The 15,977-nt window shown below is 34.7% G+C and overlaps 1 long non-coding RNA gene across 1 annotated transcript in view; it reads right to left on the bottom strand.

The window, feature by feature from the left end:
- Positions 1 to 15,646, bottom strand: part of LOC132685756 (uncharacterized) — a 42,099-nt gene extending 26,453 nt beyond the window's left edge. The window contains exon 1 of the long non-coding RNA XR_009613307.1: positions 15,508 to 15,646. This is a non-coding gene — a long non-coding RNA (uncharacterized LOC132685756). The remainder of the gene's footprint in view (positions 1 to 15,507) is intronic.
- Positions 15,647 to 15,977: the final 331 nt, after the last annotated feature.

The raw sequence follows: 15,977 nt of genomic DNA, 5'->3' as shown, positions 1-15,977 counted from the left end.
CACCAACAGTTGAGTAAGTTTTACCTCATACAACTATCATACCTTTGAATGTAACAAAAGTGTTTTGTATGTACGTCACACAGATATTTAAAAGTCATGAATTTATAAGCTGAAGTTTAATAAATTTAATATTTTTCCAGTTTATCAAGGATATTTGTAAATTAAACTGGCTTTTTTTTAACTGTAACTCTGTTGGTGACAAACATAACGACCAGCAGTATAGTCTTATGTCATTGCCTCCATTTGTGCTAATACACCAGCTGTTTACCCACCATTGCTTTTGCATCACCTGTACAAATGCTCACACAGTGAAAAAGGCAAATAATATGTTAGTATCATGATAAAAATGGTTTTGACCTCAAAGACACGCTGAGTCTGAAAATCTCATGGTCTCCCTGAAGTCCATGGATCTTACCTCAAGAACAAACTGGCTTAGAGAATAACTGAGGTGGAGGGTGAAAACAGAAGCAGTTGGGAAGCTTTGTGTAGTTCTTGAAGATGGAAATATGAGGTTTTCATTCAATTTGGAGGTAATGAAACCATAAAGAAGTAAACAAATACAGATTATATTTTGTAAATAGGGCCGACAGAACTTGGTGTTGGATGTGTTGTGAAAAATGAAGGTAAGAGAGGAATCAAGGATAACTCCAAGATTTTGCTTTCAGGAAATAGAGAGCCTTCAATGACACTTATTAAGATGAAGAAGATAGGCAGGGACAGATTTAGTGTGAGAAAATGAAAAGCTTAACTATGGGAGTTTTAAAGAAACCCTTTCCATATTCTCAAATCTTGGCTTTTTCTCTCTAGATCTAAAAAGTCTAGTGTCTAATTTAAAACCTGAAACTGGACAAAGTCTTCTTCATTATAGACATTTTCTTCTATCCTTTTCACCTTTCCTATTTGCTTGATATAATGGTAAATAGCTAAATAAATGAATTTTTAAAAACCCTAACTTTAAAACCACCCTCCAAAAACCACTTTAATGAGAAGGTATAACTTTAGAGAACAGTTCTCCAGCTACCCTCATTTCTGACATCAGTAGCGAATTCAGGGATTCCAAAGACAACCCTCACTTCTGACACCAAATGCAACTTTGGGCTCCTTAAAACCACCCTGAGGTTTGATAACCCACTAGAGGACTCATATAACTCACTGAAAGTTGTTATACCCACAATTATAGTTTATTATAGTGCAAAAATACAGATTAAAATCAAACAAGGGAAGAGACACATGAGACCGTCAAGGGAAGTTCTAAGCATGGAGCTTCCAGTTGTCCTCTCCCGGTGGAGTTATAAACAGTGCTAACTTTTCCAGCACAATGTGTGATAATCAAATTGTCAACAAGGGAAGTTCACCCAAGCCTTGGTGTCCATAGTCTTGGGGCTTGGTCATATAGACATGGTGGACTGTTTATATAGCTGACCTCACTTTCTAGGCTCTCTGGAGTTTGAGCTGATAATAGATGACCCAAAGTCTCCACCATATATCACATTTTTATACTACTTGGCATAATTTAAGATCTTCAGGTAAACAAAAACACTTTTATCTAATAAAACATCCCAAGGGTTTTGAGATTACCTTCCATGATAAAAGGGCAAAGTTCACATCTCTCCCTGAGCAAAGGTAAATCATTTACCACACTGACAATGGGTTGTTTTGTTCTAGGTAGTTTCTTCTAACCCCTTCATCCTTCCTCTTGGCTTAGCCTTAATGGCTAAATGACCAAATAACTAAAATGCTCGCTACCTAACTCCTCATTCCTCAAAACAACACTTAGTGAGAAAGGAAAACATATTAGGTGATATCTTAAAATATTTTTTAAATGTATATAGACAAGTTCGCTGTCATACTTGGCTAACATATTTTGAATATTTGCTATGTGCTACGTACTGAAATTTTAATTCTTATGATCTTATAAAAATAATATTTGCATCCTAATGTTATAGGTAAGGAAACAAGGCCTAGAGAACTTAAGCAATTTGACAAGAGTCATACTCAAGGTGTATTTGTCAGAGCCAAGGTATATATGCCAGTGGGACTCCACAGAGCCTTCTCCTGACTTCTAAGCTATATGTATCAATAAATGAGAGGTATTGTATCTGTCTTACAGGTATTACTATTATAATCATTTACAGTTCCTTCTCTTAGAGTCCTAAATTTATTCTTCTCATTCATTTAGGTAAAATTTATTCTTAGAGATTTTTATTTCATTTAATTCTGGGCACTTGACTTTCTTAGCACTGCCTATCCACATTTTACATATTGTCTCTGACAATGTGCATGGCTATGATAGCTTCCTTCCCACAAAAATACAAGGTTATACACTATTACTCTTCCTTTAAGTACAAAGCCTAAAGTACTCTTAATCTTTATTCTTCTTGCTTAGCATACTCTACATACTGCACATTGTTCTCAGTGTGTAGAGACCCCCTTAATATATCTTTCACTATTTCCTACATCTTCACCAGTTTCTTTTTCTAAGTGAAAAGCACCTTTTAGGTGGTTATTCCCATTTTTCCTTGTCATATTTCCCATCCAAAAATGTCTTTCACTGAAAGACTTTCACTAAAATTATAAAAGTAATCACAGGATTCTTTGAAGTAATTATATCACCTCTTGCCCTCCCCACAGTTTTTTTTTTCCCGTGAGAATCATTTAGTGTCAACCTTCAGAAACAAAATACTATTCAATACTTTATTAATAGTCATGTTCTCCATCTCCTTTTTATGGATAAAATTTCCAGGACAAATCTATCCTTTCAGTAGATCTTAATTTCTGAAGACCTTATTTCCAGTGATTTCAAACACTGTCAACTGTTTCTACATTAAATGAAATAAAAAGTGGATAGAACAATCTGGCAGCATAAGTACTAACAACGGATACCCTCTCAAAAGAGCTCCAAAATTATCTGACTAGGCACCTTCCCTATCTCCTGCTCAATTTTATTCTCTTTCTTGTCCTTTCCCTGTTGTATTTTTTTTTCTTCATCATTCCTGTTCTGTTACCCCTACCCACATTACTACATTATATCCAGTGTAAAGTTGTGGAGGTTTTTGCTTTTAATCCTCTCTAGTATCCCTCTACTTAGAGGTTTCTACATGTGTCTGAGAAGAGAAGTTCATAGTGTTATTACCTACAGCTAGATAAGAACTAGTGTGGTGTGGTTAGAATTCCAAATGTGGGTCTCCCAATTCTGATGGATCTGCTTCTGTTGCTGTCACTTTACATTCATCTCTTCACCTGGTTCTTCTATATCACTTGTAAAACCATCCATTATTATCCTCAACCCTGGATCTAGTTCTTTGAACTTGTGTAAGATCTAGTTTGACTCCTCTTCTTTTTTTTTCCTTTCTCTTCTCTTCTCTTCATTTCTTTCTTTCTTTCTTTCTTTCTTTCTTTCTTTCTTTCTTTCTTTCCTTCTTTCAGAATGCTACTTATACACCCAGGTAAAAATTGTTTAAAACCATCCCATTTACCAAGGTTTAAAGGGGAAAAAAAAGAGGTTAAATTACCATCTCAAGGTCACTAAGCCAGATGATGATAGATAGGCCTAGTTAATAGAATCCCTTATTTATCAAGCTGCATTACTTCTAAGTTGCAATATAATAAATTTTATACTTTCTAATATCCTATACTAAATTAAATCACTAAAGCATGATTTTTATAAGAATTTAACTGAGGAAGATGGTATTCTTTCCAAAAATGCTTTATTCCAACTCAACTACCATGATCTTTCCTTTATGTAGTTTCTAAAAATTATTTTTGCCTTGAAACTTCTTGATTAGACAAACATAGGTTTTCTCTGGTGACAAATAAAATGATGTTATGTTGGTTCTTCATCACAATCACATCATCATAAAGATGTTGGCACAATTAAGGTTTTTAGTAGAAGTAAACTTATAATGAATATTCATGTGATTTTTGATAAATTGCTGAAACATTTCCTATGAGTAGTAGACTTAATTCATAGGTAAATTCATTCAAAACATGTAATTTTAACTTTCAGCACTTCAACTTACATTGCAGTTAAAATGGGATATTTAAGCTAATCTCTCTTAACATTATAAATAGAATCACTTACATCAACAAGCAGTTTCTATGTTAATTCTGGCACCACCAACTTCCCCTTCATTTAAATGTAATAATATTTAAGAGTTATTTCACTGTAGAACTTTTAACCAGAAGATAGCAATAATTTCTTGTGAAAACAAATTTAAAATTAAATATCAAAATTCCATTCTATCAAATTTTGAAGGATTCTAACTAATGAGCAGATCTTCTGATATCTTTCCCTATATGATATATTTGGGAAGTGATTGAGACTTCCTTTTTGTTTCTCTCAGGATGGATGAAGTTACATTGTGGTAACAGGTAATTCCCAAATCACAGTGATTGAAACCTAAAATGAGATCATTTTAGCTTGCACTACATGTCTATCAAGGGGCACAATATGGGACTCAGCTTATCACCATCACCCTAGGTTCCTTACCAATAGAGCCACCCCCGTCACAACTGGTCCTAGTATCTGGAAATATTGCCTGACCACTATTTACTTACCACCTCCAACCACCCCTTCCCTCCTAGTGAATTCTTTTCTTTCCCCTTTTTTTGCAGTTTTGTGTTCCTGTTTATTTTTTCTTCGTCATTCCCAATATCTCTCCTTATCTTTAACTTTATAGTTCCATCATCCCCAATTTTGAATTTTCTAGTTTACTTGTGATCTCTCCTTCCAGAAGTTTCCAGTTACTACTGAGGATAGAAGTACACCATATTTATGTATGAATCTGAGAGGATACAGAGAGTTCTGAATTTGGTTTGACTATCAATTAAATGTTCAGCCTTAGAATGGCATATGCCACTTCTATTCACAATTTATTGCCCCTAGCTAGTTATATGACTGCATGTAGCAACAATAACCTAGGAAATACAATACTACTGTAAAACTGGAATGAAGAGAGACAGAAATATTTAGTGAGCAACATCAATGCCAGACAGTCCACTTTATGCCTATCAACTTGGTTCATTTTTGTTTTCAAGGCAAAAGACATTTCTTTCCTTCCAAAAGGAGATAACCCTAAAATTCCATAAATTCAAGACCCATCCCTCAAGCCCATGATCTCTAAGTGATGAGCAGTAGTCACTACAGCAGGTCCAGTTGTGATCCTCTCTTGATCCACAGATATATCAGAAAACTGTATGCCCACTTCCAAAAAATCCACAGTGATTGAAAACAAAGCAAAACATAACAGGACTATCAAAGTAAGCACTCCCATTCACAAGTAGTAAAAAAAAGGAAAGGATGTTAATGGTCCAGAGCAATTCTGAAATCCCATGGTCAAAAGCTCCAAGAAGACCCTATACTGTTGTGGCAAGCATATCTCAGTTGAGCCCTGATTCCAATGTCAGGAAATTCTGGTCATTGGCCTCTTAGATCCTTAGCTCTTTCTCCAAAGATATCTTCTCTCTTCTATTATTCTGACACTTCTGAAGAGGGTATTGAAAACTTTGATGTCATTAGGGACTGATCTGCTTTCTTAGCCTACCTCTCATCTATAGAAAGCTGAGGACTTCAAGTAAGCACAGATATTTTTTAGCCTAGGCTCAGTGGTTACTTTGGCAGGATAACTCTCTCAAGAAGTTAGCTTCAAATCTGTTTGATTCCAGCCAGTCCCATGAGCCATGAGCTATATCCAGAGTTAATTTATCTCTCTTGGTTTAACTATAGGAACCTTGAGCCTCTTCAGGCACAGTGGGAGAGTTGTACCCTTAGACTTGTTCCCTGAACTCTTTTGTCCAATGAAAAGAATATACCTTCTATCACCTTAATCCATCAAGTAGTTTTAACAATGGATGTGACAGCCAAACCATTGATTGCATTCTTGCTGCACGGCTGAGTTTTAATCAACCTTTGTTGTTTGAGGAATTTCTCAATAGTATCTTTTATTGCTTGGGATTGAGAAGCAATTGCTTTTTCCAATCCTATAATTCCTTACATTTTTGAATTCTCTCTATGCTCTCTCGTTTCTGCTTACAAACTGGCCAGTTATTTTTTAATGCATTTCTTCATCTCTTCTTTGTATTTCTCAAATGCAGCCAATGATAGCTAGCACACATTACTAATATTCTATTTTCCAAACACATTCCCTAAAGTGACAAGGTCAGAAGATTATCTGCATTGCACATTTTACAGCTTTATCATCATGTATTTCTCCATTGTATATCATGGATGAATATCTTTCTAATCTCTAATAACAGTTTCCTCACTACTAGGCAAATTTCTTATAGCAATGCAAAATATGTTATTTTGTTATTATAGCACTTGTCTTTCAGTGCCAAATTTGCATCAGTTAAGATAGGCTATCTTAGGCTGTGAAAAAAAGAAAGATAGGAAGGAAGGAAGGAAGGAAGGAAGGAAGGAAGGAAGGAAGGAAGGAAGGTAGGAAGGAAGGAAGGAAAGAAGGAAGGGAGAAAAAGCCCCTAAGTATCAGTACTTAAGGAAACAAAGTTTTAGCTTTTGTTCTCCTTATATGTGCACTGTTGTTTAGCAAGAGTACTGTATACATACATAATCTTAGTTCAGGAAACTAATCTATAACAGCAATCTTGTAAATATTGCTGCTTATGTGTTAGGGTTTTTTTTTTATTATTGCTTTGTAAAAAATTACCACAAGCTCAATGGCCTAAAATAACACTTAAAACAATGTACATTTATTATCTTATAGTTTTTGTGAGTCAGGGCCTGGGCACAATCTAGCTGGGTATTCTCCCATCATATCAAAAAATGGCAATCAGCATTCTTTATGGAACCATGGTCCTCATCCAAAATCACATGGTTGTTGGCAGAATTCAGTTCCTTGTGGATGTAGGACAGAGGTCTACTTATGGTTGTTGACTGCTACTCAGGGTTTGCTCTCAGGTTCTAAGAGTCACTCATAGTTCTTTACCACTTACCCCACTCACAGACAACATGTCAGCTCACTCTCTTAAGGTAAGCAGGAGAATTTCTCTTTTTAAGGGATTCCCTGATTAAATCAAGCCTGGCCAGAATAATTTTTTTAATTCAAAGTCAACTGATTAGGGATGTTAATTATATCTGTAAAATCTCTTCAGATTTTCCATATAATGTAACCCAATCACAAGAGTGATATCTCAGTGGGTCTTCTCCACTTCAAGGGAGAGGGGATTGTACATGGAATGTATACTAGCAGCAGGAGCTTTAAGGCCATCTCATGCCTACCATGTGTTATAGAAAGAACAAGAGAAAATTTGAGGGTTCTGTCCTGCCATTCAATGCCCAGACCATAGTTTCCTTCTGCTCACAACCCATTGGCTAGAACTAGTCTCATATCTCTACTGAAACATAAGAGGCCATAAAATCAATCGTATCATATTTCTGAAAATATTAAGTCTTTGATCAATGATTCCCACATAGCCTGCAGATAGAAAAATGTGTATAAATCACTATCTACTAAATCTTTTAGATATCTATAACACAGACTCAAAACCAGTGATATGAGAAAGCAACATTATACACTTGTTTTTTGTTTTTTTGTTTTGTTTTTTAATCATACATATTAGTCTGAGTGTAGAGCCCAGATCTGGAATATGGAAGAGAAGGAAACAGCCTCTCTGAGGTTAAAGAACTTGCCTTTGGTCATACTAGGTGTTAGTAACAGAGTTAACATTTAACCTAGTTTCTCTATGCTCTGTCCACTGTCCAAGCTATTTTCTATGTACGTGGACTGTGTAGGAACACTGTTCTGTGAATTTCCAGAGTGCTAGAAATTTGAAGTAGAGATTTTTCATGCTTGATAAACAATAATCATCTAGTAATTTTTTTCATTGATTTACTCAAAAACAAGTATTGATCATCCACCACATTTCAGGCATTAGCTTTGAAGTAGAAATAAAACAATATTAAGATACAAACCAGTACTTCAAATTTGTTTCATTAAATTTAAAGATAACTGTGTAGAAGACTCTTCTGAAGTTTCACAGTAAAAAAGTTTCATAGTTTTTAATAGTAAAGATAGAGACAAGGAGCTATCTTACTTCAGCTGTCCCTTTCCTTCTTAGTATGAGAATTCTTTTATTCTACAATGTAGGAACATAACTACATTCTGCCTGTGAGATGTAAGTATAAGCCTTGGAGTCTGGTTTAACAGCCAAATCTAATTCTGACACCCTTCTACCATTCAATGTTCTTGTCATCATTCTTAGAGACTTCAGTACCCATGAAAATGATTTGCACAATATTATGACTTCTCAATTTCTTAGTCTTATCAACCCCAAAGATCTATGTTACTTCCTGATCTCACCCAATCATCCACATCCCCATCTTGATTCATAGTAAGAGTTTATTTCTTAAGCTTCTTTTCATTTATTATTAAAATGTCACATTACTTCCTCCCTGTACCTTACTCTCAGCTGATGACCTGACACACTCATTGAGCCTTTGCACTTACTGTTCCGTCTTCATGAGTGCTTTTCTGTGCATGACTGGTTTGTTCCTGGGACCTTCCCACAGAGTCAGTTAAGAACAGGAGTCTGAACAGGCTGGAGTTACAGTTGAGTGAAGCATGACCAAAAGCCAAAAGTGAGAATTGGCATTATATACAGAAACAAACAAACAAACAAGAAACCCTCAAGTTAAAAAACAATGCAATAGCTTTCTTACAAAGTAAACAATAGTTGAATAAGCAATGCTGGAACTGAAAAGATAAGACATAATAACACCTTTGTCAGAAAGATATTGAGAAAGAAAGGCCTGGAAAATGTAGTTGACCAAGGTCCTTACTCTCCAGCAACAGAGATGAGTTGTGTGAATTCCTCCTCAACTATATAATGGACTGAAATACAAATGTTAAAATATATATAACTATATTTATTGATTTAGGAAAATGTCCCTGATATATTTTTAATGAAAAAGGTTTAAAAAAAAAAAGAATGTTGGGGCGCCTGGGTGGCGCAGTCGGTTAAGCGTCCGACTTCAGCCAGGTCACGATCTCGCGGTCCATGAGTTCGAGCCCCGCGTCAGGCTCTAGGCTGATGGCTCGGAGCCTGGAGCCTGTTTCCGATTCTGTGTCTCCCTCTCTCTCTGCCCCTCCCCCGTTCATGCTCTGTCTCTCTCTGTCCCAAAAATAAATAAAAAACGTTGAAAAAAAATTAAAAAAAAAAAAAAATGAAATCTTGCCATTTACAACAATGTGGGTGGAGCTGGAGGGTAATTAAGCTAAGTGAATTAAGTCAGTCAGAGGGAAACAGATATATGATTTCACTCACATGTGGAATTTGAGAAACACAACAGATGAACAAAGGGGAAGGGAAGGAAAAATAAGATGAAAACAGAGAGGGAGGCAAACCAGAAGAGACTCTTAAATATAGAGAACAAACTGAGAGTTGCTGGAGGAAAGGTGGGTAGGGAGATGGGCTAAATGGGTGATGGGCATTAAGGAAGGCACTTGTTAAGATGAACACAGGATGTCAGATCTAAGAGATGAATCACTGGGTTCTACTTTTGAAGCCAAGACTACACTGTATGTTAGCTAACTTGAATCTATTTTATTTTATTTTTAAGTGTATTTATTTATTTTTCAGAGACAGCATGAGCAGAAGAGGGGCAGAGTGAGAGGGAGAGAAAATCCCAAGCAGGCCCTGCACTGTGAGCTCAGAGCCCAATGTGGGGCTCAAACTCAAGAAACCATGAGATCATGACCTGAGCTGAAACCAGAGTCAGACACTTAACTGACAGAGCCACCCAGGTGCCCCACTAACTTGAATTTTAATTAAAAATAATAATAATAATAAATTTTAAAAAACATTTTTAAAACTACTAAGAAAATAAACAATTATAGAGAAATCAGACTGGCAGTATGTAGTTCAGAGTGCAGGGGAATAGGCAAGGCCAGTCAAGTACAGTGAAAATAGCACTCTAAACTCTCAGGTTGAAGTCTGGCTTCAGCAGTAACTAACTGAACAACCTAAGAAAGCCACTTAATATCTCAGAGCTTCTGTTTCCTCATCATAAAAATGCCTACTTCTCAAGGTTGGTATGAAAACCAAATGAAATGATGTACAGTAAATATTTCACCAACACCCCCCCCCCACACACACACAAAAGAAATCTGTATAATATACTCTCCTTTTTAAAAAACAATGGAAGGCCATAACCCAATATTAAAACTTAATAACTTGGAGTAAAATTATGGGTTTTTCATGTCTTTCATATTTTGTTTTATACTGAATATACCAATTATGTAATAAGAAATAATGGAGAATGACTAGTTTGGAATAAATCATCCAAATGGTCCATATGCATCCTGGCATATGAAAAATATACATTGGGACAGCAGATGAGAAGGACAAGACAAGATCAAGAGTCATAATCTTCATTGTATGCATTAGGTATACTCTGATAGAAAATAATATCCATGTGGCCAGCCTGAAATGTAAGAAATAACATGTACAGAACCCTAGAAAGATTCACTAGTATAATGACAACAACGAAAAAGGCATTTTCCTAAATGCCAATATTTCCTAAATGCCAGTTATTTTTATAAGTTCTAAAGCTCAAAATAAGTTTGATAGATCATAGTGTTTGTTTTAGTTCTTTATATTACCAATTCTTAGAGTTTACTTATTGGGACTTATGTTTCAATGATACCTTCAAAATCTATAAAAATTATATTAGAATTATGTTTTTATTAATTTAATTTTTATTTATGGGTGGAATTAGTATATCTACCTTTTTTTTTCAATAAGACTGTTTATAGGATGCCTGGAATATAGGCTATTACTAGGAAAGAATGTGGTGACAAGTCAAGGAACTAAAATTTTTAAAAAAGGGTTTGGTTCCTTGGACAATATGACCTTTGCAGCAGCCCAGTGCTCAGTGGGCATCTGCACTTGATTTAATGCTCTGATGTTGCCATCTTGAAATTCTTAATAATTTTTTAGTAAGAAGCACTTAATTTTATTTTTCCCTGAGCTACACAAATTATATAGCTGATTCTGCTTATAGTATAACTTGTGATTTGCATTGCTCTAAGATGAGATGGGAAAACTCACACCATCAAACATAAAAGATTAATTCATTGGATGTCAAATATACAGATATTAGGAATAGTCAACTGACAATTTGGGCAATGACCAAAGGAAATATTAGTTTGGAAGATATCGGGAAGTTTAGTTTTAAAACTTGATAATTACATAAAGATTATTGTTTAAGATTTGTATAGAGCAGGATATCAAAGCTATGCATGCATTTATGATTAATTTCAAAGGTGTTTTGAAATTGCTTTAACTATTTCCTGGTATAAAAAAAACTCTTTTGCAAAGGATTTAAGGTAACAGAATCAGAAAATAAAGTAGGATTTCTAGAATTACATAGATTATTTCAGCATGACTTTGTCTATGTCAGGACTTGTTACCATCAGAAGCTGGCAGTTACAGGCAACCCCTGGACCTTGTGAGTGGTAAGAAGCAATTGAACAATTTTATGTTTATTTATTGCCTATAGGATTTACCTAAGTATTTTCCCTGTTGCGTCAGCATTTTTTACAAAGTCTTTGGAAAAACAGGACATAGGGGACAATGGCAATCTTTAAGAAGAACATTTTTTTTTAATGTGAAAAGGTGAGAAAGAAGAAATTTTGTTTTTCTAATAAAAACAGAGCACAGCTTGGTGAATATGATACCTTCTCACAAACCCATAAAGAACTGAAAGTTTATGCAATTTTAAAATACCTCAGGAAATGTTCATGAATATCTTTTAATTCCAAGTCATTTAACTTGCATTTAAACATGCTAGCCTAGCAAAATCATATTGGTAATTTCATTGGTACAAATGAAATAGATCTGAATGGAGTGGGATTTGGGGAAAAGAAAGAAAATTAAAATTATTGCCTTTAGGAAATAACACTTTTATGACATAAGAAAATTTTAATAACTTTAAGTTTATCTACCAAAAAAATCTTTTTAAAGAGTTTGAATCCAAGCAATTAGTTGAGCTGGAGAGACTATTGTAAAAATTCTCGCTCCTTTAGTTACAAGCTGACCTAGGGTATGTGATACAACCTTTCTCAAGAGCACACTGTTCATCTGATTATAATGCTTTTTTTTTTTCAATGCTATTGGAGACTGAATGTAAAAATATACGCAAAATGGTTGGCCTGTTGATGTACAAAAGATGCAACTTCTTGATCTCCATTTTTATTTAATAAAATTATATATCCATATGCCACATGTATACATATTTGGCAATCAGTTTGTTGTCTATCCACTCTGTGGGCATAAAAGAGAACCCAGGGTCCATCTTTCTCCCTTCTCAACTATCCTCTTAATTCCTCCAGTCTCCCCCAAGATCTGACTTGTTCTTTTCTCAGCCTCTGGCCTATGTCAGTCCCATCAGGTACTGGAGGGGTTTAATGGGCTTTAGCAATCCCAGGTGGGAGGGGAAGGAAAAAGATATATATATTTTTTCCCAATCCAACTTTAAAATGAAACAACTAGCAGGCAAATATATCTTACCATACCTAAGTTTGTTTGGCCACTTAGCATTAACTTTGGTATGTTCATATGCTAAAAAGAGTTCCGGTTTTTCTTTTCCAACCATCCTAGAGGCTCCCTTCTGCTCTCCTAGATTGATCAGGTGGTGGGTAGGAGGTAGTGTGGTGGTACCCTGCACTGAGAAAGGGATAATCCTGGGAGTCAGAAATTCTGGAAAATAAGTATTTAGAGAAAGGTGCATAGTTAGAGTGTATTTTATATAATCAATTAGTTGGTAAGTGAGATACATCTTTGAACATTTAATGGATAAATGGACTATTCTGAGGGGTTTGGATAGTTTTACTGCAGGAAGATGAACAAAGCAAAGTATGCTCTATAAATACTGATCTCAGTGGAATCAGACACAGACTCCTCACTATTTAAATCTTCATAGGGTCCAAACTTCCTGCAAAAATTACAAATTATTTACATTAGAATATTGGACTAAAAGCAGTAAGGCTTTTTACAAAAAATGATTAAGAAAGCCTGAATGATTAAAAAAAAATAGCAATGGAAAAGAATAATGATTGTGTGGTAGTTCTCCTCTTTGAATCTAAGGGTGTAAGCACTAAGGAATATAGTAGAAATAAGAAATTTTAATTTGTCCAAAAATGACAGAGAAAAGACAAGCAGTTATATTATTTTAAAAAATTACTTGAACAATTTAAGGTAGGAACACTTCAGTGTGCTTTTGTTTGTCATTGGGACAGCACAGTTCAGATCATAAATTACAGGCCTGGGAAATGCTATAGTTTAGTGAGATTAATTTTTTTAATGTCACACAATGTTTTGACATTGCAATCTGTGCTTGTGTTTGTGTGTCAAAGGCCTTTACATTACTTTGTACTTACTTTATATAGAGAAACTATGTTTGAACTTGTCTAGGTGGTTAATTGCCCTGATATTCCTAAAGGAAGAATCTTTATAAAGGAAGCTCCCTTTCCTTCTCATGAACGCTGTATCAGGGACTGTGCTAAGCTACCTAAGTCCATACATTTGGGAATCTCTGTATTCTATCTAAGCCACATGTACTGTCTCTAAGTTGGCAGATTCAGACAACAACTTCTTCCTCCACATCATGGGAAATTAGGAAATAGATGTCTTTCATGGTTAAAGGCTAGTATTTATATGGTTCTCAACAATTAATCAATGAAAATAAATATCAACTTAGAAGTTTAAAAAGCTATGAGATATATCCAAAAAGTGCAATATCTTCCAAAGTAATAATAGTGTGTACCTCTCCATAGGTACACATAACATACACATTAACACATATTCCAAGGCACATACATACACACACCACATATAAGTGAAATAACATTTTTAAGGAAATCAACAACAGCTATTTTAGATATTAAATATAATATAGTCAAATACACGAGTAGTCTTATAGGACTAAATATATTTTAGGAAACATGTTCAGCTTTATTCTAACTGATTTATGTATGAATTCCTCACATAAATTATATCTATCCTAAGAAATTAGTGTGGTTAATACGCACCTTAAAAATGCTGATGGGAAATACAGAGAAAGTAGTATCTTCCTCTGTCAAAGGACGTGCATTTAAGATTAGAAAGCAATAAATAGAATTTTTATAAAATAGAAAATAGTGTTATTAAAGGGATTGTCAACTGAAGTTCAAAATACTAAATTAAATAACTTGGTAACACTCTTTAAAAATCATTCCTCTGTTTTAAAAATATTTTTAAAGCAATTACTCATTCATTAATTTTATAAAATTGTTGGTGTAAATCAGTATTAAATCCTGTAACTGATGCTATACTGTCCGGAGTAAGTAATTTTTTTTTTTTTCTTGCACTCGTTTCTATGCAGTGTCTCCACTGTCTGGGGACAAGTAGAAATATGTACACCTAGAATATTATTATGAAACTATCTTATCTTAGACAAATACTGTATGGTATCAGCTATATGTGGAATCTAAAAAGTCCGACTCATAGAAACAGAGTAGAATAGAGGTTACCAAGGACGAGGTATTGGAAGAAATGGGGAAATGTTGGTCAAAGGGTTCAAACTTTCAGTTATATGATAAGTAAATTGTGGGGATCTAATATATAGCATGGAGATTATAGTTAATAATACTGTACTTGTACTTGAAAGTTGCTAGGAAAGAAGGTTTTAAATGTTCTTATTACAAAAACGAAATGGAAGTTTTGTGAGGTGATAAAGGTGTTACTTAATGCTATGGTCATAATCATTTTACAATATATAAGTGTATCAAATCAACTTGTACACCTTACACTTATATAATGCAATATGTTAATTATGTCCCAATAAGACTGGAAAAATAAAATAGCATATGATTATAATAAAAATTGAAAAGATAGATTGCTTGCATTCATCAGTTATTATGCATAACATGTGGCCCTAAAAGCACTCATTCATTAATGTAGGTGGTGCATCTTTGCATTTTACTCAGCATGTGACATCATGATAGAGTGATACAATTTCATAAAATGTAAAAATATGTAAATTTTACTCCATGCTATAAAAAATACTGTGATTTACTTAGTCTTTCAGAAATTCAAAATATGTTCAAATGTAAGTTTGGTTTGAACTAAATTATAATACAGAATCTAATTCTTTTTTCCTTTGCCAAATCTCAGATCTCCATGTGTGCACCAAGACCCATTTTTAAATCACGTTCAATAAAATAGCTAAATTTATGTTATTTTTCAGTTAAGGATGATGTTTGCAATCTAAGACAATTATCCAAGATGCAAATTGAAAATTTTACATGCTATTATATTAAAACCATTCTGAAGGACTTTCTTTATAATAATACAAAATAAATTGCAAGCATTAACATGGTCTGTGAGATGTTCAATGATATCTCCTCTCCCTGCTTCTCCATCCTTATCTCAAGTCTCCAGTTAGCACCTGCTTCATTCTTCATATCAGGGGCTACAGAAACAAAAGTCTTAAGAAGTTTGACAACTTACCTAAATGTGTGTCCACAGTTGGTCCCTCTTCCTTAGGTCCACCTCTGAATTCACCTGCGGCTATAGAAAATAGTTCTTGGCATGTCAGTAGCATTTCACTCTAAACACTGCATCTCTCTCCTTTGCTGCATGAGGGCTAATTCTAACCCCACGGAAGCTTGCTGACTAGGGGCAGTTACAACTGAAATTCTTGAGAATGACTGCTTCAAGGGTGAACCTTCACCCAATGGTGAGTGTGGACAGGTGGAGGTTGGTGAATAAATGCCCGTCTCTCCATCTTCTTGTGAAATAATTCAGAAGGATGTTCTACATGGTTTCTCAGAGGGTCCCCATTTTGAGCTCCAATTGCCTAAAATGGAAACCCACTTATTAACACACACCTATTTGTGTTTCTTTCTGTTTCTTTTTCAGCTCTTTTTCATTTGTGCTTCTTAGGATCATCTCTCAAGCAAGTACCTATTCCCAAGTTC

Source organism: Panthera onca, chromosome F1, assembly GCF_046562875.1.
Source record: "Panthera onca isolate mPanOnc1 chromosome F1, mPanOnc1 haplotype 2, whole genome shotgun sequence".
In the NCBI taxonomy this organism is placed as follows: Eukaryota; Metazoa; Chordata; class Mammalia; order Carnivora; family Felidae; genus Panthera; species Panthera onca.
This window is presented reverse-complemented; position numbering and strand designations above follow the sequence as displayed.